Raw genomic sequence first — 24,078 nt, forward strand, 5'->3', positions numbered from 1 at the left:
ACAAATACCGCCCGGTTCCACTCACACGGGGTCCCTGGGGTAGCCAGCGTCTTAGAGATGGAAGAGGGGACGGTGGTGCTGTGGCGGAGGAGCAGGAACCGGGACATACTTTGGGTAAGGACAGAGTTTCGGTTTGGGAAGACAACGAAGCTCAGAGGCGGATGGTGTTGATAATCATACAATAGGGTGAATGTGCTCGAAGCCACTGAACTGTATGTTTAAAGTGGTTAAAATGGTCGATTTTATGCTCTATTTATTTTACCACAGTAACATATTTGCTGCATTTCCAGAGAGGTTCTGGAAGGCAGCTATGAACTCTGCGCCAGGGAAGCTGTCTCTCCGAGATGCAGGCTCCAAGGAGGAGGGGCCCCTCCTGCCCCAGAGCCCCCAAGACCCGTGACCCATGCTGAGGCCTCAGGTCCCCGGGAACCCACCCTGGGCAGTCTGCAGCCCTAAAGCAAGGCAGAGTGGCTAGACTGCCATGGGCCCTCAGCACATCACACGGATCAGCCTCGTGGCCCAGAACGCGGCGGCCAAAGACGAGCTGGACACAGCTGTGGCTCCATGTTGACACTGTGGCGTCCATGCGTCTGCACCCGCTTGAGCCAGCACTTGGCACAGGCAACTGACAGGAGAGGTCCACCGGCGGCTGGGGACTGTGGAGGAGGAGGAGCCCTGGAAGAAGGGAGAGACCCAGACCCTTCCCTCTTTAAACGAGTTGGCACCCACCTTCCGCAGGTAGCAAAGCAAGATTCTGGAGGTGCCATCTCTATGGGTTGGATCACTCAGCCTTCACGGTCTTCCACATTGGGCTGGGTTCTCCCATTTGAGAGAGAGAGAGAGACCAGCTGTGACTTCACCTGCACGCCTCCCCAGTGGCCACTGCTGGGCTGGAAACAGCTAGAAGCCCCACAAACACCTCCCTTTCCAACCAGGGCCAGCCGCAGGCTCTGTTCAGCCCAGAGGAGGGCACTGCACAGAGGGGGCTTCCTTCTCTGGGTCTTGAACAAACTCCAAATCGGAAGCCTCCTGGTCCCAGTCCTGTGAGAACAAGATGCAGTCCCACCCGAGGACGGGACACACACACTCCCACGGCTGGCCACGGAGGCTGCTCAGGGACGCCAGAAGGGTGGGTGCAGCCCTCGAGTCAGCTGTCTGCGCTCCCGTGCTGTTGGCCCTGCCACTTGCCCACTGCCAGCCCTGGTGTAGCCACCTCCTCTCCTCTCCGTGAGAAACAGCAACCTCCCCTCCAATCCCTGGACCAACGCCGGGCTAAGGACGGTAATGTAGAGCAAACAGGGCGACGTTGATGAGACAGGCAATGGGGGGAAGAGGAGCTGTGATTAAGCCCCCCACTCAAATTCTGAAAAAAATCATGAGACCATCCAGTTGATGACAAAATGAGATTTGGAGGAATTCAACATACCTTCTCAGTTTTTAAAACTCTTAATAAAACAGGAAAATACAGATTCTTCCTTAACATAATTTTTTTATTTGACAGGCAGAGTCATAGACAGAGAGACAGAGAGAAAAGTCTTCCTTCCATTGGTTCACTCCCCAAATGGCTGCCATGGCCAGCGTGCTGCGCCAACCTGAAGCCAGGAGCCAGGTGCTTCCTCCTGGTCTCCCATGCGGGTGCAGGGCCCAAGCACTTGGGCCATCCTCCACTGCCCTCCCAGGCCACAGCAGAGAGCTGCACTGGAAGAGGAGCAACTGGGACTAGAACTCGGCGCCCATATGGGATGCCGGCGCCACAAGGTGGAGGATTAACCAAGTGAGCCACGGGGCCGGCCCAACATAATTTTTTTCAAATATACAAAGTCCTTCCAGCCAAGTGAGACTAACCAGACTAGCATTTGCTTCCACTGTGAGCCACTAGAAAACACCTGTTGGGACCGGCACTGTGGCGTAGCTGGTAAAGCCACTGTCTGCAGTGCCGGCATCCCATGTGGACACTGGTTCGAGTCCCAGCTGCTCCACTTCCAATCTAGCTCTCTGTTATGGCCTGGGAAGGCAGTGGAGGATGGCCCAAGTCCTTGGGCCCCTGCACCCACATGGGAGACCCAGAAGAAGCTCCTAGCTCCTGGCTTCGGATCAGCACAGCTCCAGCCATTGTGGCCAATTGGGAAGTGAACCGCAGATGGAAGACCGACCGACCGACCGACCGACCTCCCTCCCTCCCTCTCTCTCTCTCTCTCTCTGTAACTCTTTCAAGTAAATAAATAAATCATTTTTAAAAATGTGCCCAAAATTTAAAGAAAATGTGAACATAATCAATAAAGATATGAGAGCTACAAAAAATGATCTGGGCAGCCAGGTGGCCCAGCAGGTAAGATGCTGGTTCCTGTATTGGGTGCAGTACCCGGCTCCAGCTCCTGATTCCAGCCTCCTGCTCATGTGGACCCCGGGAGGCAACGGTGACAGCTTTGTCACTCATGTCACACCCCAAGACTGGCTTCTTGGCTCCCAGCTTAGACTACAAACCAGCCCTGTCCATGTGGGCACTTGGGGAGTGAACCAGCCAATGGGCTCTCTAGATAGATGGACGGACAGACATATATATGTCTATGTCTATCTGTGAAAATAATTTTTTTAAAAAGACTCTAATAGGCCTTCTGGAAGTGGGACAATCTGAAGCGATGTGTGTTCAGCTGGGACACCAGGAGGGGCTGAGAAGTTTAGATAATAACATGCTAAACCTGACGGAAATCATAAATGCACATCTCCAGGGAACGCAGTGACCCCACATGGGAAACAGAAAGCTGAGCAGTTCCCACCGGGAATGCAGGCTGCAGAGCGCCCTCTGCTGACCACTCCTGCAGGACAGCCTCATCTTGCAGACAGAGCCACTCCGTGGTTCAAGGCCGCACTTGGCCAGCCAGCAAGACAGGCATCCGGTGACTGAACCTGGGGAAATACGGCGGCCGGCCACGTGGCTCCGGGCAGGGACATTCAACCGGCAGGTCCTGCTCCAGAGCCCCTGCCAGATGGGAGAGTTCATGAGGCCTGACTCAAGTTCTAAGTCACTGTCGAAGCCTGCTCCACCTCCACCTTTCACAGGTCTGGCTGAACATCTGCTACCTGCTTCCTTCCCACTTCCCAGGAGCCCCGTCAGCCACACCTGAGCAGCACAAACAGAAGACAGCCTGCAGCAGCACACCCTGATCCAAAACTGAGAAGCAGGGATGGGGTGGTGGGGGGCGGCAGAGAAGGGTCTCACGGAGAACTCAGCAAGCCAGCAGACAGGGAAACACCTGGAAGGAGACTCCAAAACCCTACAAACCCACACCCTACAACCAAAGACGACGGCCACATACAGGCTGGTGCTCAACCAAGCCAAAGCTGAGAGAGTCTGTCACCCGCAGGGAACAGCAACACATAAAGCATTGGAAGCTGTTCTTCGAGCCAAAGATAAATGATTCCAGATAAAAATCCTAGAGCTAAATGAAAGGATGGAAATTTATAGAAACGAGAGAGGTATCAGTAAATATGAAATCCTTTACAAGAGTTCTGTGTTACATATTATACGTGAACAAGTGCAATATTATTTGAACGTACACTATCATCACTTAGAGGTGCATATCGCAAACCCTAGAGCAACCACAACAAAACAGAGAAAATGAAAAGGTACAGCTAACAATAATGAAGATGAGTGGAGATACTAAACATGAATTAATGCAAAGAAGACAGGAAAAGAATAAAAACGAGCCAAGAACAGAAGGGATAAACAGAGAAACAGCGAGACAGTGGGTGCAAACACGAACGTTTGAAAACCTACATTAAATATAAATGACCTAGGTATGCAAATAAAAAAAGATCACATTAGATGATAAAGCAAGCCTTGGTGATACACTATCTACGAGAAATTTAGTGTTAACATGGAGACACAGATAAACTACAAAAGGACAAGTCTTGAAGCTCTAATCAATTCTAATATACAAATAAATTTAGTGTGTATAGTTATTTTGTCTGATAAAATATAGGCAACCCATGGGACAGGTGTCTAGCCCAGTAGTTAAGATGCTGGTTGAGGCCAGCGCCGCGGCTCACTAGGCTAATCCTCCACCTTGCTGCACCGGCATACCGGGTTCTAGTCCCGGCCGGGGTGCCGGATTCTGTCCCGGTTGCCCCTCTTCCAGGCCAGCTCTCTACTACGGCCCGGGAGTACAGTGGAGGATGGCCCAAGTCCTTGGGCCCTGCACCCCATGGGAGACCAGGAGAAGCACCTAGCTCCTGCCTTCGGATCAGCGCGGTGCGCCGGCCGCAGCGTGCCGGCCTCGGCGGCCATTGGAGGGTGAACCAACGGCAAAGGAAGACCTTTCTCTCTGTCTCTCTCTCTCACTGTCCACTCTGCCTGTCAAAAATAGATAGATAGATAGATAGATAGACAGACAGACAGACAGATAGATGCTGGTTGAGGCCAGAGCCGCGGCTCAATAGGCTAATCCTCCACCTGTGGCGCCGGCACACCGGGTTCTAGTCCTGGTTGGGGCGCCAGATTCCGTCCCCGTTGCTCCTCTTCCAGTCCAGCTCTCTGCTGTGGCCCGGGAAGGCAATGGAGGATAGCCCAAGTGCTTGGGGCCTGCACCCGCATGGGAAACCAGGAGGAGGCACCTGGCTCCTGGCTTCAGATCGGCTCAGGGAAGACCTTTTCTCTCTGTCTCTCTCTTACTAACTCTGCCTGTCAAAAAAAAAAAAAAAAAAAAAAAAAAAAAGATAGATGCTGGTTGAGATACCTGTGTCCCACATCAGAGTACCTGGGTTTGACACCTGGCTCTAACTCCTGACTCCAGCTTCCTGTTAACGCAGACCTTAGGAGGCAGAAGGTGATGGTTCAAGTCCCTGGGTCCCTGCCATCCACATGGGAGATGTGCACAGAGCTCCACATTCCTGGCTTCCACCTGGGTCAGACCACCTATTGCAGGCATTTGTGGAGTAAACCAGTGGATGGAGATCTCTCTCTCTCTCTCTCTTTTTTTTTTTAAGATTTATTTATAGGGCTGGCACTGTGGCGCAGGGGGCATCCCATATCAGCAATAGTTCAAGCCCCGGCTACTCCACTTCTGATCCATCTCTCTGCTACAGCCTGGGAAAGCAGTACAAGATGGCCCAAATCCTTGGGCCCCTGCACCCGCGTGGGAGACCCAGAGGAAGCTCCTGGCTCCTGGCTTCAGATTGGCACAGCTCCAGCAGTTGCAGCCAACTGGGGAGTAAACTAGAGGATAGAAAACCTCTCTCTCTCTCTGCCTCTCCTTTTCTCTCTGTGTAACTCTGACTTCAAATAAATGCATAAATCTTTAAAAAAAAGATTTATTTATTATTTGAAAGATCTCGAACCAGTGCCCATAATGGGATGCCAGCACTGCAGGCAGTGGCTTTACCCTCTACATCACAGCACTGGCTCAATGTCTCTCTCTCTTTTTTTTTTAAGTTAAAAGAATAGGGAATATATTCTCTAACTAAAAACACAGTTAAAAATAAATTGTAAATTTGTAACAATTTTGTGCTTTTAAATATTCAAACATTTGGAAATTGAACAAACACTTTTAATTACCTAAAGGTCAAAGAAGATGGTAGGAGAAATCAGGAAATATTTCAACTCAATGAAAATAAAATACAGCATACAAAATTTATTAGATGTAGCTAATTCGGGGTTTACAGTGTAATTTACCAAGCTAAATGTTTATATTTGAACAGAAAAAGGTCACAAATTAGTAAAACTGGGTAATACATTTATAAATGTCCTAAGACAGAAGTTCTACCCACAAAAAATATTTTTATAAACCAGAAATAACAAATTGGTAAATAGAATTTAAAGATTATGTCCTTTAGATTTTCAAAAAACAGACCATAGAATAAGGATAAATTTAATATACTTTGAGCTCACCTACCCACTGAAAACGGCAGTGTATGCCCGAGAGTGATTTCTAAAGGCCTAAACCAACGTAGAGATAGACCACGCTCAAGGACTGAAAGACTTCGTACTATACAACAGTTCTCCCACACTGGTCCAAAAAATTCAATGAGAACTCAGTGAGAAACCCACAGCCTACTTGTAAAACCCAACAAGCTAGTTCTCAAACTAGAGAATGCAAAGAACCTTAAGTAGTCCAGACACTTAAAAAAAAAAAAAGAGCAAAGCCTGTGGAACACACTTTCCAACCTCAAGGGCTCTCACAATGTGACTGCGACGTGCACTGTGTGCAAAGGCACAAAGCTAGACAGGAGGTCACTGGGGCAGAACAGAGGGCCCAGAGATGGACGGACGGATGGACGGACACACACCCACATGCGGTGGCTCATTATTACCAAACTCCCCAGGTAATCCAATATGCAAAGACAGACTTCTCAGCAGGTGGCCCCTAGCGCTGCAGCAAGGGAACAAGTCAACCTTGACCCTCAGCCTCTCACGTACAGCAAAACAACTTACATGAACATGAAGGTAAAACTATAAAACCGCCAGAACGTGATATTTAAGATACTAAGCTTAGAACAGAAAACTTGTGTTAAAAAAAATCAACCAACTGGGCGTCAATAAAATTAAAAATTCCTGCTCTTCAAAACATACTATTAAGAAAATGAAAACATAAGACACAGATTGGAAGCAAACATTGCTTATACATACAGAAGCTGTAAGAGAACTCGTATCTGGAACATACAAAGAACATTCACAATAAAAGAACACGGGCAATCGGGGAGTAGGCACTTGGCCTGGCAGTTAAGACCCTGGTGTCAGAGGGCCTGAGTTTGAGTCCAAGCTCTGCTCCCAACTCCAGCTTCTTATTCATGGGAGGCAGCAGCTGATGGCCCAAGGAATTGGGTTCCTGCCACCCACACAGGGGGCCTGGACTGAGTTCCTGGCTCCCAGCTTCAGCCTGACCCGGCCCAGCTGTTGTGTGCATTTAGGGAATAAATGACGTGAACAGGAGCACACTCTGTGTCTCTGAAAACTTTATAAAAAATACAAGCAATAAAAACGGGCCAAAGTCACAAACAGATGTTTGCCACAGAAGACATGTGGGTGTTAAATAAGCATATGACAGACGCTCAACATCCTTAGCCATTAGGAAAATGCAAATTCAAGCTATACCAAGGGGCCAGCATTGTGGTGTAGCAAGTGAAGCAGCCACCTTCCATGCCAGCAGCCCACAAGGGCATCCATTTGTGTCTCCACTGCTCCACTTCAGATCCAGCTCCCTGCTAGTGCACCTGGGAAAGCAGCAGAGGATGGCCCAAGTGCTTGGGCCCCTGCTACCCATGTAGGAGAGCCAGAAGAAGCTCCTGGCTTCAGCTTGGTCCAACCCTGGCTGTTGCATCCCATTTGGGGAATGAACCAGCAGACAGAAGATTTCTGTCTCTGCCTCTATCACTTTCAAATAAATAAATAAATCCTAAAAAAAAAAAAAAACATACAATGAGGTACTACTTCACATCCACTGGAACCCTTGGGGAGGATACAGGATAACCGGAACCCGCACTCACGATAGTGATGTAAAATGGCATATCCACTTTGGGAAACAGTCTGGCAGTTTCTTTTGTTAAATGTTTTCTAAGATTTATTTCTCTATTTGAAAAGCAGAGTAAAAGAGAGGCACAGAACAAGAGATCTTCCAGGTGCTGCTTCACTTCTCAAATGGCTGCATCCGCCAGGGCTGGGACAGGCAGAAGCCAGGAACCAGAGACTTCACCCAGGTCTCCCACCTGGTGCCAAGAAATCAAGCACCGGGGCCATCATCTGATGCTTACCAGCTACATCAGCAGGGAGCTGGATCGGAAGCAGAGTAAGCGCCGCTCAAATCAGCACTCAGATGGGGGTGCCAGGGTGCCAAGCGCTGGCTTAACCTGATGCACCCGCAATAGCTGCCTAGCGGCAGTTTCTCAAGTCCCAGCATGGACACCTACCATGTGTCCCATCCATCTCTCGACCAAGCAGTTACCCAAGCAGAATGACATTGTGCATCTACACAAAGGCTTAGAGCTTTGAATGTTCATAGCAGCTTAATGTGCAAGAGCCCCAAAGTGGAAAAACCCCGAATGTCCATCACAGGTGAATGGACAAACAGTGTGTATCCAACTGCCGAAATACTACATAGCAATAAAAACAATGAATTATTGATACGACATGGATGGACCTCAAAATAATTATGTGGCGTGAAGAGGCTGGGTCAAAGGCAGTACACGCTGAGCGAGCACATCGGTGGTGGTCTCGGGGCTCTCCGGATGGGAGGGGAAGGGGCTGGAGGCAGCAGTGACTATGAGCCGTAGGTAGACTCTGGGAGACGATGGATGAGCACTGTCTTGAATGGAGTGATGAATTACATGTATGGACAGGCGTCAACACTTCAACTATGGACATGTCATCATCATCCTTTATCAAGCTTGTTTTTTAGCACAAAGGTAGGTACCATCACGGTGGTACTATTAACCCACTAATATGGATAGAACTTAAAAGATGGGTCATATAAACTGTTGATAAGATACAGATTTAACCAGAACCCTCAGAAATTGCTGGTTGGGGTTAAAAGGACGGGTGGGCACTGGGCCTACGAGTTAAGACATCCACATCCCATTTCAGAGTGCCCAGGTTCAACCTGCAGGTCTGGCTCCTGACTCCAGCTTCCTGCTAATGCAGACCCTGGGAGGCAATGATGATGGCTCAGATCTCTGGGCTCCTGCGTCCCATGTGCAAGGCCTGCACGGAGCTCCTGGCTCCCAGCTTCAGCCCTCCCCGAGCCCCAGATGTTAAAGCCATCTGCACCTCCTTGAAAGAATAAATAAAACTTTTAAAAGTGTCCTGCAGCTGCTTAGGAAAATAGTCCTGCAGTTTCTCACAAATTAACCACTGGGGCTGGTGCGGTGGTGTAAAGGGTGAAGCTGCCACCTCCAGCACCAACATCCCCTATGGCAGTCAGTTCAAGTCCCAGCTGCTCCACTTCTGATCCAGCTCCCTGGTAATGCGCCTGGAAAAGCAACAGAAGATGGCCCAAATCCCTGGTCTCCTGCACCCACATGGGAGATCTGGAACAAACTCCTGGCTCCTGGATTCAGCCTGGCCCAGACCTGGCCACTGCAGCCATCTGGAGAGTGACCCAGCGGGTGGAGACTGGATGGTCCAATTCTGACTTTTAAAAAATTAACCATAAAGAACATTCCCAAGTATTTCCATGAGAAATGAATGCCTCTCTCCAAATGTTAACAACAGCTTTAGGCCTAACAGCCAAATCCTGAAAAGCAACCTAATTGTCCATCAGGAGGCGAACGGTTAGACTTTTGCAGCACAGCCACATAAGGGTAATAAAAAAGGAAAAGCTCATCATTACTGCATCCTCGAAACACCACACTGAATAAAACAAAACACACGAGTGCATTCTGCGCCCTCCTCTCCACACACTGCTCCACGATGGGCAGAGGTGACCAGCGGTTGACAGGTCCAGGCACAGGGTGGGAGAACCGGCCTCCGTGGGACGTAACAGGCTAGAAGGGTGCTGAAGGGGCTCTGTGCCTTGCTTCTGGTGGTGCCAACATGTCTTCCGAGATCAGACGAGATCGGGCGCGTTCAGGGTGGTATGGCCGTAGACCCAACTCGTCTTCAACCATTTACTTCACATGAGCAAGGCCCATTTTAAATAAATTAAACCTCACCAACCTAAGTTAAGACAGAGACAGAGACTGCAACCAAGTCACAGGCCTCAGACACACTGGCTTCTCACTTTCAAACTGGGAAAAACAATTTTAAGACATGAGGAAAGATAAACATGATCTAGATGTATGCTAAGATTAACAGCATATTATAAATATTGTTTTAAAAATACAATGCTGATTTATTATTTTTCAAAAGATTTATTTATTTATTTTCAAAGTCAGAGTTACAGAAAGAAAGGAGGGGAGAAGAGGGAGGGAGAGGAAGAGAGGGCAAAAGGAGGGAAAGAGAGACAGGGTGATCTTCCATCCACTGGTTCACTCCCCAGATGGCCAGAATGGCCAGTGGTAGGCCAGGCTGAAGCCAGGAGCCGGGAGCATGATCCAGGTCCCCCAGATGGCTGGCAGGGACCCAAACACTTAGGCCATCCTCCCTGCTTTTCCAAGGCCATCAAGGAGTTGGATGGGAAGTGGAGGTGCCAGGACATAAACCAGTGCCTATATGGGATGCCAGCGTCACAGGTGGCAACTTTGCCCAGTACGTCACCATGCCAGCCCCTGATTTGCTATTTTTTTTTTAAGATTTCCTATCTTTTATGGACATACAATGAAGTATTTGCAGATGAAATGATAGGGTTCTGGTATCTGTTTCAAAGTCCTCTGTGGACGGGGACGTGGGAGGGTTTAAGGATGACTTCTGGAGCTGGATGATGGGAACCTGGTGGCCCCTTGCACAGCCTCCGCCTTTGTGTACATTTGAGTTTTCAATACAACAGGAGCGTGAAGCGCAACCTCCATGTGACACTGGGCACCTGCCTCTGGTCACCAGTTTTCTCGCGGCTGCCTAGGGCGCCCCATGGTGCTGCCCTGTCGGACGTCGGTCACAGTCAGAGGTACAGGGCACGCGGTTGGGGATGTGGAAGTCCCGAGGCCGGTGACTTAACTCTCTGTTCCTCGGCTTCCTTACTGGTGCAGCAGAAGCTTCCGCCTCGGGCTACCGTGAGGACTCAGAGCACCCAGTGCAGCAGCCGGGACAGGTGAGCTCACCACTGCCAATGTCAAGGTCAGTCACACCAGGGTCCATCCCAGGCAGCTCTGTTTCATTGGGGTTTCCACCCCAAAGGTGTCACTGCCCATGGCAAATACTCCTATCTGCAAGTATGGAGTAACTAATTTAAATTTCATACAACGCAGACCAAACGAGTGGCCTTCTCGCCATGGTCACTGTGCAAAATGCCAGCCTGTGGCCTTTGCAAGGTCAGAACGATGAGGGGGGGCAGACAGCCAGCAGAGGGAGCAGGCTGGCAGGCACGGAGACATGATGACTGGAGCAGGGGTCGCAGCCAGCAGCCAGGCTGCCTCCGCCATGCCTGGGGTACGGCAATGAGGCTCTCACTGCAGTCAGAGGATGTTGGCCAGGATGGGGCCGCCCCCCCGGTGACCATCGGTCTTGGAGAAGCAAGGCCCAAAGGGTAGGATGGGACAGAGGGACCGGCAGCTCTCTGCACTATGGTTTCACCTGTTCATACAACAGGAGCAGACACACCCCACAGAGAACGCAGCCCGCATCTGCTGGTGGACTGTGGCATGCCTGCCCCCACTCCCAGATTCACCATCCCCAGCACCTGTGATCAACAGGAAGGTGGAGGAAGGACGCTGGCGGCCAACACACGTGCGCTGGCAGCCGGGGTGGGGGTGTCGGAGGAGCAGCCCTCACATGGCTCAGCTGAGGGCAACTCTGGCCACCAACTGCTCCAGTCAAAGGTCACCCTGACCCCACCTACCACTAAGGCTCCACCTCCTGCCTGTCAGAGTGTGGGCGGGTCCTCCAGCAGCCTAGGCTGAGCTGGGCGTGCAGAGAGCTCATGGAAGGGCTGGGGCGCAAGGGGGATCAGCTGGGGAGCGGGGAGCAGAGCGCTGAGGCTGGGGCATGGCTGAGGACGCACCAAGCCCTCACAGCTCTGGGTGCAGGACGCCATCCGCCTCGCCTCAGGGCCCCAGCCAAGGCCCACCCTGACCTCTGGAGGAAGCTGGCTGACAACCGGGACACCAGTCCTTCCTTGAAGGAAAACTGGGGGTCCCCCCACCATGTACCCACCCCCAGTCAATGAAACAAAACACAAACACCCCTCCGGTATCCACGAGGATGGGCTGGTCCCAGGCTACCTCAAGACACCCAAACCTGCAGGTGCCCAAGCCCCTTACATGTATAATGGCAAGGGACCGGCCCGTACCCTCCACACCTCCTCCCGCACACCTTAGTCTCTGTGCTGCGAGGCGAGCACCCCTCCCGTACACTTGAAATCATCCCTAGATGACTTAGCACACGTAATGCAATGTAAATGCCCAGAAACAGGCTGCATCGCTTAGGGAGTAAGAACAAGAAAACAGCGAAAGGTCCATCCACTGGTTCACTCCTGGCCACAGCCAAAGCCAGCTGCTTCACCCTGGCCTCCCACCTGGGCAGCAGGACCCAAGCACCCGAGTCGGCAGGGGGCGCACTGGCGGGAAGCTGGTGCGGAGGTCCAGCAGCGGCACCCATCCCAAGGCGACTCTTCGTAAACAAGCATTTCTGGTGTGCAGTCCGTCGAACCCAGGGCGAGAGCCGCCTGCAGCCCTGGGCCCGGGCCTTGCTCCCATCTCTGCGCATACCTGGATCTCCGCCGGCCTCTGGTCCCGACTCTCCCCGCCTCTGCGGACCACGCTCCCGCAGAGGCCGAGGGCGCAGGCCCCAGCAAGGCGCCAGCCATCCAGGGCCTCACCTGCCCTCGCCCCACTCACTGCCCGCTCTGCCCCGCACACCTGTGCCATTCTTCTGGAACCTCCCCACCCCCGCATTGCCCTCCACGGCCACAGGGCCCGGCCTTGCCCCTCTCGGCTGGTGACTCAGGACTTAACCCTGCCATTTCCCTCATTTCCCTCTCCCCCGGCCAGCCTACCTTCCACCTGCGCCACTGGGCTGACCCCCGGGGCCCCATTCCAGCGTCCCTTCGGCCTTTCCTGGGAAGGCGGCTCCGCCGCCATCCTGCTGACATCATTGCCTTCGCACGTGGCAGAGCTGCCTGGCGCCAGGTGCAGGAGAGTCTCCAGGTGCTGAGAGCCACACCATCTAAGAGCCGCTTTCTACAAAGGAGATCGGTGAAATGTTAATAACATATTTAATTTGCATTTTAATACATATACCCTATGACATGATATTATAAATAATTTTATAGAACTCAATAAACAAATATTGTCATGTGGACACAATGAATATAAACATCTATAATCAAATATGTGATATATACAGTGGGATACTTGACTTTTTTTTTTGCACTAAGTCCTGGAAATCTAGTGTGTATTTGACACCCACAGAACAGAGTGAGGGGCAGCTCAGGTGCTCAAGATGCTGCTCAGGTGGTCCCGGGTGCCCCGAAACAGTGCCGCAGTGGCCTCCTTACTGGGGTCCCTCGTACCAGTGTGATCATCCTTTTCTGCCCAGGAGGGGGCGCTCACCCCATGCACCTGGCCCTCAACTGACAGCCAGCTCCTGGGCCTGCTGTGCCAGCCACACTCCCAGCAGGACCTGAGGGCTCCCTGACTCGTGCCCTTCCCATTTCTGGCCTTATCCACCTGTCGGGGGTTTGTCAAGAGGCTGGTTGTCCAATGACACCTCTTGGATATCTTTATCTGCGTTTCTCTAATTACTAATGACCTCCTCTAGTTGCTGAGCTACCTGTAGACTTCTCCAACCTAAACAGGCATTGATCCCATTGATTGGCTGCAGGCTTGCTGTTGGGCCACTCTGTAGTAACGGAGCACCACAGAGCTGTGTGAAGCCCAGGTGCTAAAGTCCTTTATGATGCGGGGATGTGGGCGGCAGAGCTGGGAGCCCAGCTTCATGCAGCACAAGGCCAGGAGGGAAACGGCTCTGGTGCAGCCCCACACAACCCCGCTCAGCTGTCCTGGCCAGTGCTCTCTCCTCCAGCCTGCTCTGAGGGCCGGAGAGGCTGGGGGTTCCCAGCCAGTCCCTTCACGGTCTGAGTCCTGAACAACTGCAGGGGGAGAGAAAGGGGTGAATGTGTCTATGCATGCCTATGGGCAGGTGTGTATGTGTCTTTAGTGGTGGCAAGATTCCTAGGAAGTCTTCAGGGGACAGCTGTGTGGTACAGCAAGACACGTTTGGGATGCCTGCCTCCTGCACTAGCGTGCCTGAGTTCAAGTCCCAGCTATGCCTCTGCTGGGAGGCAGTGGAGATGACTCAAGTGCATGGGTCCCTGTCACCCAGAAGGGAGACCTGGATGGAGTGACAGGTCCCTACCTTCAGCCTGGCCCAGTTCTAGCTATTGTGGACATTTGGGAAGTGAACCAGCTGATGGAAGATCAATCTCTATTTCAAATAAAAATAAGTAAATAATACATAAATAGAAGGGGTAAGTTTATGTGATATGCAAATCATCCTCAGTGAGGTTTTTATTTTAAAGCCTGCATACCCTCAGGACTAGGCGGCTGGGAACTGGGGTTGGGGCTGGGAAGGGGACTAGAGGTCTGCATCCCCTGCAGAGCAGTGGAACTCAGCACACGCACCACCTTGTGGGGAAAAAGCATCCTTCCAGGCCCCTTTGCAGGGTCTGCTGGAGGCTTTTCTCCGTGAACTCTGCCAGCCCAGCTCCAGGCAGAGTGCCCCCGACTCCCCCCTCATCGCACGTCACCCTCCAGGTAGCCCCCAGCACAGCTGCCCAGCCCTGTGAGGAGGTCCATACCATTATCGTTCCATCCACTGGCCTGAGGTCAAACAAGGCTGGAGGCACACCGGGGCCAGAACTCGCACTCAGATCTGCCCAAGTGCGGAGCCCTGCACCAACCACAAGCCCACTGTCCATGAATTCTGGAGTCCCAGTGAGCAGGAGCCCATCCGCCTCCTCCGCTGGCTCCTGGGACATCTTCACCTCTCAGCCCCAAGCCCTGATCCTCGCTCAGAGCCACGCCACACAGGCTGCACTGTCTGGGTTCCAACTCAGCTGCTCTCTGCCCCATCCCCTGCTCCCAATGCCAGGCACCAGCCCAAGTCCAGCCCTGTAGCAGCTGTAGCTCCGACAGGAAGCTAAATTGAGTGAAAATTGAGTGCAGCCGGGACTCCAGAGCCAAAGAACACTAATTACAGCAGGATCCCTGCAGGAGGAGAGGGCTCAGGCTGCCAGGAGCACTCTGTGGTTCATTTAAAACCAAGAAGGATAAAGAATGACAGTGCAGTGAGCAGGAACACCCAACAGGAGGCAGAGATGTGGAGTGGACCTGGCGTTGGCCTCCAGCCCCAGCCCTGGCCTGGCCTGTGGGCAGCTGAGGAATTCTTGTCCTCATGAACACGTGAGAACATTGCACAGTCAAGATGGACTGCCTGCTTTGTCAGGTTGGGCAGGCTGAAGACAACCCCAGAAAGCAAGGGCCATCCCTCCCCCATCGCCATCTGGGGGTCTTATGCTGATCAAGCAGTAATCCTATAGCCCCCCTCCCCTTTTTCCCCTGGTGCCAAAAGACACTGTCCAAACCCCCTCCTCCTCCTGCTGACACCTGCTCAGCCCCGCCTCCCTCTGTGGTTTCCCAGCCTGAGCTGACCCCAGCATGAGGGCAAGACACAGCAGTAAATGGAGCAGGTCCTCCCCCTGGTGGCCAGACAGGACCCTGCACTGAGACAATGGACAGGCCCTGACATCCAGAAGGCTGTGCACCTCAGGGCCAGCCAGGCCACCTGGCAGGTGCAGAGCAGACTGGTGACACAACCTGGACAGCCGACGTCACCAGAAACAAGCAAGTAAGCAACAACTGTCCCGACATAGTGTGCATAGAGACGATCAGGAAAAAAATTAGGAAACACTGGGATCCCAGAAAGGGAACCTTGAATGACCAATAAACAGATGAAAAAGTGCTCAGCCTGATAGGATTCAGGGAGGAGCGAATTCCAACCACAATGCGATACCACTTCACCAGCAAACACTGATGGCCTGACCCAGCCACTGCCATTGGGCGCACTCTAGCACAAACACCTCGGAAAACAGGTTAGCAAGGTGTAGCCTAGCAGTGAAGATGCCTGCATCCCAGATTGGAAGGCCTGGGTTCAACTCCCAGCTCTGACTCCGGATTCTACTTTGTGCTAACGCACAGCCCTGGAGGCAAGTGGTGATGGCACAAGTAATTGGGGCTCTGCCACCCCCATGGGAGACCTGAATTGAGTTCCAGGCTCCCAGCTTCAGCTCAGCCATGGAAGGCATTTGGGGGAGCGAACCAGTGGATGGGAACCCTCTGTCTCTCAAATAAATAAAAGCTTAAGGAGCAGATGTCCTGCCTCCCCTCCGCAGGTGCAGACCCAGAGAATCCCACGCCCTGGGGCACATGAGGTTCTTCACAGCACTCTCTGGGCAGGGCAGTGGGTGTCCCTCAACAGGATAGTGGCTGAACAACCCAGAGCACCACAGCTGCACAGAGGAATCTCAGAAACATAACAGTACGTGAAAATTAGCAAGTCAGTGCTGGTGTTGTGGCCTCCGCCTGTGACACCAGCATCCCATATGGGCACCTGTTCAAGACCAGGCTGCTCCACTTTCTATCCAGCTCTCTGCTAATGCACCTGGGAAAGCAGTGGAAGATATCCCAAATCCTTGGGCCTCTGCACCCACGTGGGAGACCTGAAAGAAGCTCCTGGCTCCTGGTTTCAGATCGACCCAGCTCCGGCTGTTGCTACCATTTGGGGAGTGAACCAGCAGATGGAAGATCTCTCTCTCCTCCTGTCTCTGTAACTCTGCCTTTCAAATAAATGAAAGACAAATATTTAGCGGGAAAAAAAGAAAAAACTAGCAAGTCACAGAATCATAGATGCCATAAGACACTGCTTATACAAAGCTTAAAACATGCAAAATGCATTAGACACGATTTAGAGATGTATCTGTGCATAACAAAAAAATGACAACAGGGATGGCAAAGATGTACCTGCAGGGAGGGAGAGAAAGGGAAGAGGGCCCAGTGCAGCTTCAGCTGCATCTGAAATGTCTCACTTGCTTGAATGATTCGGAGCTGGGTATGACAAAACGTCAAGCCTGGGGCATGAGTTTTATCCTCTACAGGTGACTGGCACAGCCATGAAGACCTGCTTGGGACACCTGCATCCCAAAGGGAAGTGCCTGGTTCAAGTCCTGACTCCTTTGCTTCTGATTCGCACTGCTTGCTAACTGACACCCTGTGGGGAGCAACTCAGACTAGACTAAGTTACTGGAATTAAGACTTATTCTATGCATCTGCTCTCCTACAATATGGCGCTGGGAGAGGAGTAAACAACTTCTACACAGCTGCCTCCAGTTCGACCAATAACCTGCAGGAGCTGATCCTACTCCTGATTGGAGGAGAGCAGCGTACTCGGCGTGTGGGTAGCAGAGTTGGGATTGGTGGAAGAGGACTATAAAGGAGGAGAGAGACAACATGCACCAGGAACATCTAAAGGGAACATCCGGATAACATCTGAGCAGCCCCCGAGAGAGCCGGCCCACGGTGTGCCGCTCCCCCACAGAAGTGGGGAAAGTGGCAGGGGGAACCGCCCTTCCATGGAGGTGGAAGGGTCGGCAGCCAACCCGGGAAGAACCAGCAGAAAACCTGGGAAGGGCCGAGCAGACAAAAGAACAGCACAGGGTTTAGTGTCGTTCCTCCACGAAGAGGGGGAGCGACAACACCCCAGGAGGCAGCAGGTGATGGCCCCAGCAGGTGGGTCCCTGCCACCCACATGGGAGACCTGGATACAGTTCCTGACTCCTGGCTTTGGCCTGGCCCGAGCCAGGAGAACCTGGCAGATATTTGGGAAGTGAACCAGCAGATGGAAGATCCATCTCTTTCTCTCCTTCTCTCTCTCTCTCTGCCTTTTAAGTAAAATGAAAATGTTTAAAATAAAATATATTTGATAATTGTGCAATATGCTTGTACACACTGGCTTGGGTTGGAACCTACACAAAACCCCCTCATTCCCCACCGCCTGCCCCCCAGGTGAACGACCCTGGCCTACCACTCAGTCTATCTGAATTTTATTTTGTTGTCTACACAAGGAAAACAGGGAGATCTGTCCCAATAAACCAGAGAAAGGAAGAAGTCATAGTTGAGAAGAAAAAAAATTATCTTGTGTGCCTGCTACGTGGCCAGCAAACTGATGGACAAACACTGGGAGACAGAGGCTGGTTCACTCAGCCCTAAATCAGGGTGGGGGCCAGGCAGGTGCTAAGCCAGAGTCCCCGGCATGTGGGGCAACCCCTCCTGGGGCCAGGCGACTACAGTAGGTGGCAGCCCAGGTAAAGTCCACGACTGTTCTCGTGACAGAGCTGCTTCCATTTCAGGTCCCCAAAAGCCCCTTCTTTTGTGTAAAGGATGGGTGTCCACAGGGTCTGACCAAGTCTGAGCAAGACCCCAACATGCAACTCTCTTTGTAACTGAAAGACCGCGGGCCACGGCCAAAGTCGGCCTGCCTGGTGTGTGTGGTTGGTGCCCTTAGTTGCTGGTTTTCCACTGAAACCATACCAGTTCCTTCTGACATACACTGGTGAATGTGAAAATCGACTGAAAGAGAAACAGAAACCGAACACCCTGAAGCGATTCAGAGGGTTTGTCGATGTGGCAGAAACCAGGGGTGACACGCCAAGGGTGAGCTGTGGGAAACTCCGGGTGAAAGGAGGGGCTCTGTGAGGAGCTCAGGCCAAGGGGCTCGCCCAAAGAAGAGGAACAGGAGGACGGGGAGAGGACAGGTGGCCGGGGGTAGCCAGATCTAGGGCACAGAGCGGACTTCCTGGTTTCCCAATCTCAGTGTTTCTAGCAGTGTGGGCAAATCTGTAAGGGGCCAGGCAGCAAATATTTCAGGCTGTGCCAGGCGTGTGGTCTCTGTGGCATATTCTTCGTTGGCTTTTGTTTTAGAGGCTCAATCTTTTTCAAATGCCATTCTTGCACCAAAGTCCATCATTTGGCAGAAATCACCTGGGCACAGCTGCAACAGTGCAGATTCCTAGGCCCCACCCCCAGATACTGTGGCTGGGGTCGTAGGTCAGGCCTGGGAACATGCATTTCCTGGGTGTGGCGTTCTCTCCCTCCACCTTGCTCCCACCCACCTCCCCCTGCCCAGGGAGCCTGCTTTGAGAAACACTCAGACAGAGGCTGTCCCAGACTGCAGCAGCTGGGCCAGGTCGGGGTGTGCTGTGCAGTGCCCAGGGAGCCTCAGTAGGTGCACTGTGTGTGAATCACCTGGGCCGTGACTAACCAGGTCTGGTCACCTCACACCTCTGCCCGACTCCCTCCCAGCTCATGACAAAAGTGTCTGTGACACAAGGAGGCAGAGCGGGGATGTGGTCACAGCCTCTGTTAACCCCGGGCAAGGCACTGCACCTCAGCCCTCTCCTCTGAGCAAACACCCAGTGCCTTGTTCTTCGGCTCACCACAGACCCTGGCACTGTATTCCATCTCAATACCAGGGCCAATGCAAGGACAAGACAGTCCACTTGCAATCCCACCCATCCACCTCTGTCGTCACACTCTGGTACAAGGGCAGCAAGGGCACTGGCTTATACACGTGAGCAATAACGGGATGGCCGGGCTTGGGACCAGGACTGGAGTCACAGCTGGGCTACCACACTCTCCGCCAGGCGAGGACTTGGGCTGTCAGGAGAATCCCGACTGGACCTCCAGCCTGCCACACTAACAGAGGACAGCAGTGAGCAAGCGTATGCTCTATCGTGACACATTTCACCCATTTGAGTGTCACCAATTTGATGGTGCTGAGACTATACGGAGCTGTGTGACCATCACCACGACCAACTACAGAACATCGTTTTGTTTTGTTTTGTTTTGTTTTGTTTTGTTTTGTTTTGTTAACACCCTAGGACGTGGAGTGATGGGAGCTGGTGTGTGGAGCAGCAGGTTAAGCCACCACATGCGATGCTGGGCATCCCTTATCAGAGTGCCAGTTCAAGTCCTCGCTGTTCTGGTTCTGATCAGGCTCCCTGCTGATGCACCTTCAAAAGCTGAAGTTGTTCCAAGTACTTGAGCCTCTGCCACCCATGTGGGAAACCCGGATGGAGTCTCTGGCTCCTGGCTTCAGCCTGGCACAGCCCCAAGCTGTTGCAGCCATTTAGGGAGTGAACCAGAAGATAGACAATATCAGTCTCCTCCTCCCTGTCACTCTTTCAAGTTCATTTTTTTAAGTGGAGTGATAAAAGAATCCCAAGAATACAAGGAAATAATGGGTAAAAGACACCTGTGGGGGCTGGCGCTGTGGCATAGCGGGTAAAGCTGATCAGAAGTGGAGCATCTGGGACACGAACCAGCATCCAAATGGGATGGTGGTGTCACATGAAGTGGCTGTACCCGCTTCACCCGGTGGGCCCAGAGGTTTTTTAGTTTCAACTTCTCTGTGTCTTTGAATCCTAACTATCTCTCTGTGGACTGCAGATATGAGGGCACTTCAAAAAGTTCAAGGAAAATGGAACTAAAAAGTAAATTTTCCTACAAGAAAATTTGAAAATCATACTTGGCTTTTTTTCAGAATACACATTTTGCTGTGAGCTTTTTGAAATACCCTTGCACTTGGATCTCGATTGTCATCCAATCTCTGCCTTTTGCTTGGAAAGTTTAATCCATTTGCACTTAATGTCATCACTGACGTAGGCAAACTTACATCTGCTACCTTATTTTTCCCCCTGTACGTCTCACATCTTTTCATTTCTACATTTCTATCACTTTCTCTTGCGTTAAGTGAATCTTTCCTGGTATAACATCATCCTAGTTCATTTTGTGTGTTCCAGCAAAATACCAAAGGCTATGCACTATATAAAGAATATCTACTTGGCTCCTGTTTGAGGTAGCTGGAATGCCCAATACAACGGTGCTAGCATCCAAGCAATGGTCCCCCAGCTACGTCACAATATGATGGAGTTGGCCGGTGCCACGGCTCAATAGGCTAATCCTCCGGCACACTGGGTTCCAGTCCCAGTCAGGGAACCAGATTCTGTCCCAGTTGCCCCTCTTCCAGTCCAGCTCTCTGCTGTGGCCTGGGAGTGCAGTGGAGGATGGCCCAAGTCATTGGGCCCTGCACCCGCATGGGAGACCAGAAGCACCTGGCTCCTGGCTTCTGATCAGCGCGGTATGCCAGCCGCAGTAGCCATTGGAGGGTGAACCAACGGTAAAGGAAGACCTTTCTCTCTGTCTCTCTCTCACTGTCCTCTCTGCCTGTCAAAAAAAAAAAAAAAAAGATGGAGTTGTAGAAAGGGAAGCAGTTACTCACAGAAAGGCCAAGTGGATGGGACGGCCTCGCTTTGCAGGAACCCACTCCCGTGAGATGGTATTAATCCACTTATGAGGTTGGTGCCTCCATGACCCAATTACTCTGCACTGATTCCCACCACTATCCTGGGGACCCAGCTCCCATATGTGAAACATTGAAGGACAAATCATATCTAAAATCTAGCAAACGTTTTAAGTCCTTTAATTATTTTTTTCACTACATTTTAAAAAGTTATTTTCTTGGTGCTTTCTCTAGGACTCACCGTAATGCATCGCAACTTATCAGACTATGTGTACCTTAGACTTAGGCAAACAATTCCAGTGAGGTGTAGAAATGTTACTTCTGTATAGTTCTATTCCCTCTCCCCACTGGCATGCTAATGTTGTGGTACCTACCGCACCTACATGTTCGAGACCCCATGATGCCCTGATAAAATAATTACTCTCTATATCTTTAACAGTTAAAATGATAATCTTGCTATTTTATATAATTATAATGCATGTGTGTAATTACACATCTGAGAGAAGAAAGGAGGGCAAATATTTATCAAGTTTGCTATTTTAACCATCTTATTTATCTCTTCTGGTTCTCTTCATTTCTTCTTGTGGATTTGAGTTACCATCTGGAGTCATTCCCTTACTCTAGTAGCTTGTACTATCATTTGAAATAATTACATCTCTATATGGTATATGTTCCACAAAATAATGATATACTTATTGCTTTATATATTGCGTTTTAAGTCAATTAAGAGATGAAAGGAGAAAAACATGCATTTATTTTTTTTTTATTTTTTTTTTATTTTTTGACAGGCAGAGTGGACAGTGAGAGAGAGAGACAGAGAGAAAGGTCTTCCTTTGCCGTTGGTTCACCCTCCAATGGCCGGCGCGGCCGGCGCGCTGCAGCCGGCGCACCGCGCTGATCCGATGGCAGGAGCCAGGAGCCAGGTGCTTTTCCTGGTCTCCCATGGGGTGCAGGGCCCAAGCACCTGGGCCATCCTCCACTGCACTCCCGGGCCACAGCAGAGAGCTGGCCTGGAAGAGGGGCAACCGGGACAGAATCCGGCGCCCCGACCGGGACTAGAACCCGGTGTGCCGGCGCCGCTAGGCGGAGGATTAGCCTATTGAGCCGCGGCGCCGGCCCAAAAACATGCATTTAAATTGTCTTTTATAATTACAGAATTTCCTTCATTCTTCTCTGTCTGGGGTCACTTGCCTTTCTCCTGAAGAATTTTCTTCAGGATTCCTTGCAGGGCAGCCTGTTGGCAGCAAATCCTTCCAGTTTTGTTTATCTGGAAATGTCTTTATTTTGCCTTCATCTTACTGTGTGTGAGATTCTTGGTCAATACCTTTTTCTCTCGGCACTGGGTCCTACTGCCTCCTGACTTCCATTTTTTTCTGAGCAGGCACCTGCTCGTTGTGGTTCCCTTCCGTGCAGAGTCATTTTGCTCTTGCTGCTCCCCTCTGTTTTCGTCTTCCTGCAGTTTACTGAGCTGTGTCTGGGTGCGGATATCTGTGATTATCTTGGGAGCTCATGGAACTTCTTGGGTTCATATACCAACGGGATCAAGTCTGGGAAGGTTTTAACAACTGTTTCTTTGAAGTTTCTCTCTCTCTCTCCTCTCCTTTTGATAGTCCTATTACACGTGCTTTGGCGTACTTCCTGGTTCATACATTCTTCTCCGGATTGTATCATCTGTCAGTCTTCAGTTTCACGTTCACCAATTCCTTCTCTGCCAGCTCAAATCTATTCCCGAGCCCCTCTGCTGAATTCATTTCGGTTACTGTACTTTTCCACTCCAGAATTTCCACTTTTTCACAGTTTCTATCCCTTTATTGATGTTTTCTGTCTGGTGGAGCATCGTGCTCATGCCTCCATCGCTTCTTGAAGCGTGGTGAGTTCCAGTCTTTTACCATATTTATAAAAGCTACTTCAAGATCTGACATCTGGCCCTCTACAGGTGGCTTCAGTTGTCTGCTTTATTTTTCCTGTGTGTGGGTCCCACCTTCCTTTTCCTTCCCACGTCTCATAGCTTGCTTGCTTTTTTTTTTTTTTTTTTTTTTAGAAAGCTTGGGGTACATACACCGACTCTGCATACTGATCTCCCAGCCTCCCTCCAAGAGCTCTGTTGCAGCACACTTGTTTTTCGGTTTAGTACTTGGCTGGGTGATTTTGGTGACACCTGTTTCCCCCATGGTGTGTAAGCGCTAACCTTGCTCCTCAGGGCCGCAGCCTCTGACCCGTCCACAGTCACTCTGAGATGATGATGGCTTCTGCCAGGCTCTCTTTGACAGCTCCCTTCCCAGGTAGCTTTGCATCAGTATCACGTTGACCCCCATTAATTGCTAATCACTGTATTGTTTTACATAAAGCATTGGGACATATACCGTACCACAGTCTGATCCAGTTACACATGGGGCACTTTACAGCAGCAGCCCGAGTCCAGCCTTTTTCTTATGATGCAAAGACAGATCTTCCTACCTATCTCCTTCCCTGCTGCTCTTCAGTACACTGGCTGGTCTGTGGCTTCTCTTAGTGCTCACAGAGCTACCAGCCTCCTCTTAATTTTTTTTTTCATATTTATTTATTTAGTTCACAGGCATATTACAAAGAAAGGGAGAAAGAGAGATTTTCCATCCACTGGTTCACTCCCTAAATGGCCTCAACGGCTGGCCAGAGCTGTAAAGATTTGAAGCCAGGAGCCAGAAGCTGCTTCCGGGTTTCACACACAGGTGCAGGGGCCCAGGCACTTGGGCCATCTTCCACTGCTATCCCAGGCCATAAGCAGGGAGCTGGATCAGAAGTGGAGCAGCCGGGACTCAAATGGATGCTCAAAAGGGGTGCTGGCACTGCAGGCGGATGCCCAACCTACTACGCCACAGTGCACAGTGCCGGCCCCTCCTCTTAATTTCTTACCACAAAAATTTGCCCTACTTTTGAGAGAGCCCTCAGGTTTGAACTTTCCTACTTTCCATGAAAAATACAGTCAGCTCCTTTTGCGGAGAGCTTTGGAGCTCTCTGAACTTGAGTCTTCCTCTTGCTCAGAGCTTCTCAGAAACTAGAGGTGGGAGCAGTCATCCGCTTGTCTCAGAATGACACCCCGCCTAGAGACAGGAGCCTCTGCTCTACCCAGCTTGCCTCTCCTGGGGTAGGACCTCTTCCCT

The 24,078-nt window shown here is 51.2% G+C and overlaps 1 long non-coding RNA gene across 1 annotated transcript in view; it reads right to left on the reverse strand.

Annotated features, from left to right (window-relative positions):
* Nucleotides 1-13,419, reverse strand: part of LOC127492357 (uncharacterized) — a 103,820-nt gene extending 90,401 nt beyond the window's left edge. The window contains exons 1-2 of the long non-coding RNA XR_007921695.2: nt 13,355-13,419; nt 12,579-12,762 (exon numbers count right to left, since the gene is read on the reverse strand). This is a non-coding gene — a long non-coding RNA (uncharacterized lncRNA). The remainder of the gene's footprint in view (nt 1-12,578; nt 12,763-13,354) is intronic.
* Nucleotides 13,420-24,078: the final 10,659 nt, after the last annotated feature.

This window comes from Oryctolagus cuniculus, chromosome 10 (assembly GCF_964237555.1).
Source record: "Oryctolagus cuniculus chromosome 10, mOryCun1.1, whole genome shotgun sequence".
Classification (NCBI taxonomy): domain Eukaryota; kingdom Metazoa; phylum Chordata; class Mammalia; order Lagomorpha; family Leporidae; genus Oryctolagus; species Oryctolagus cuniculus.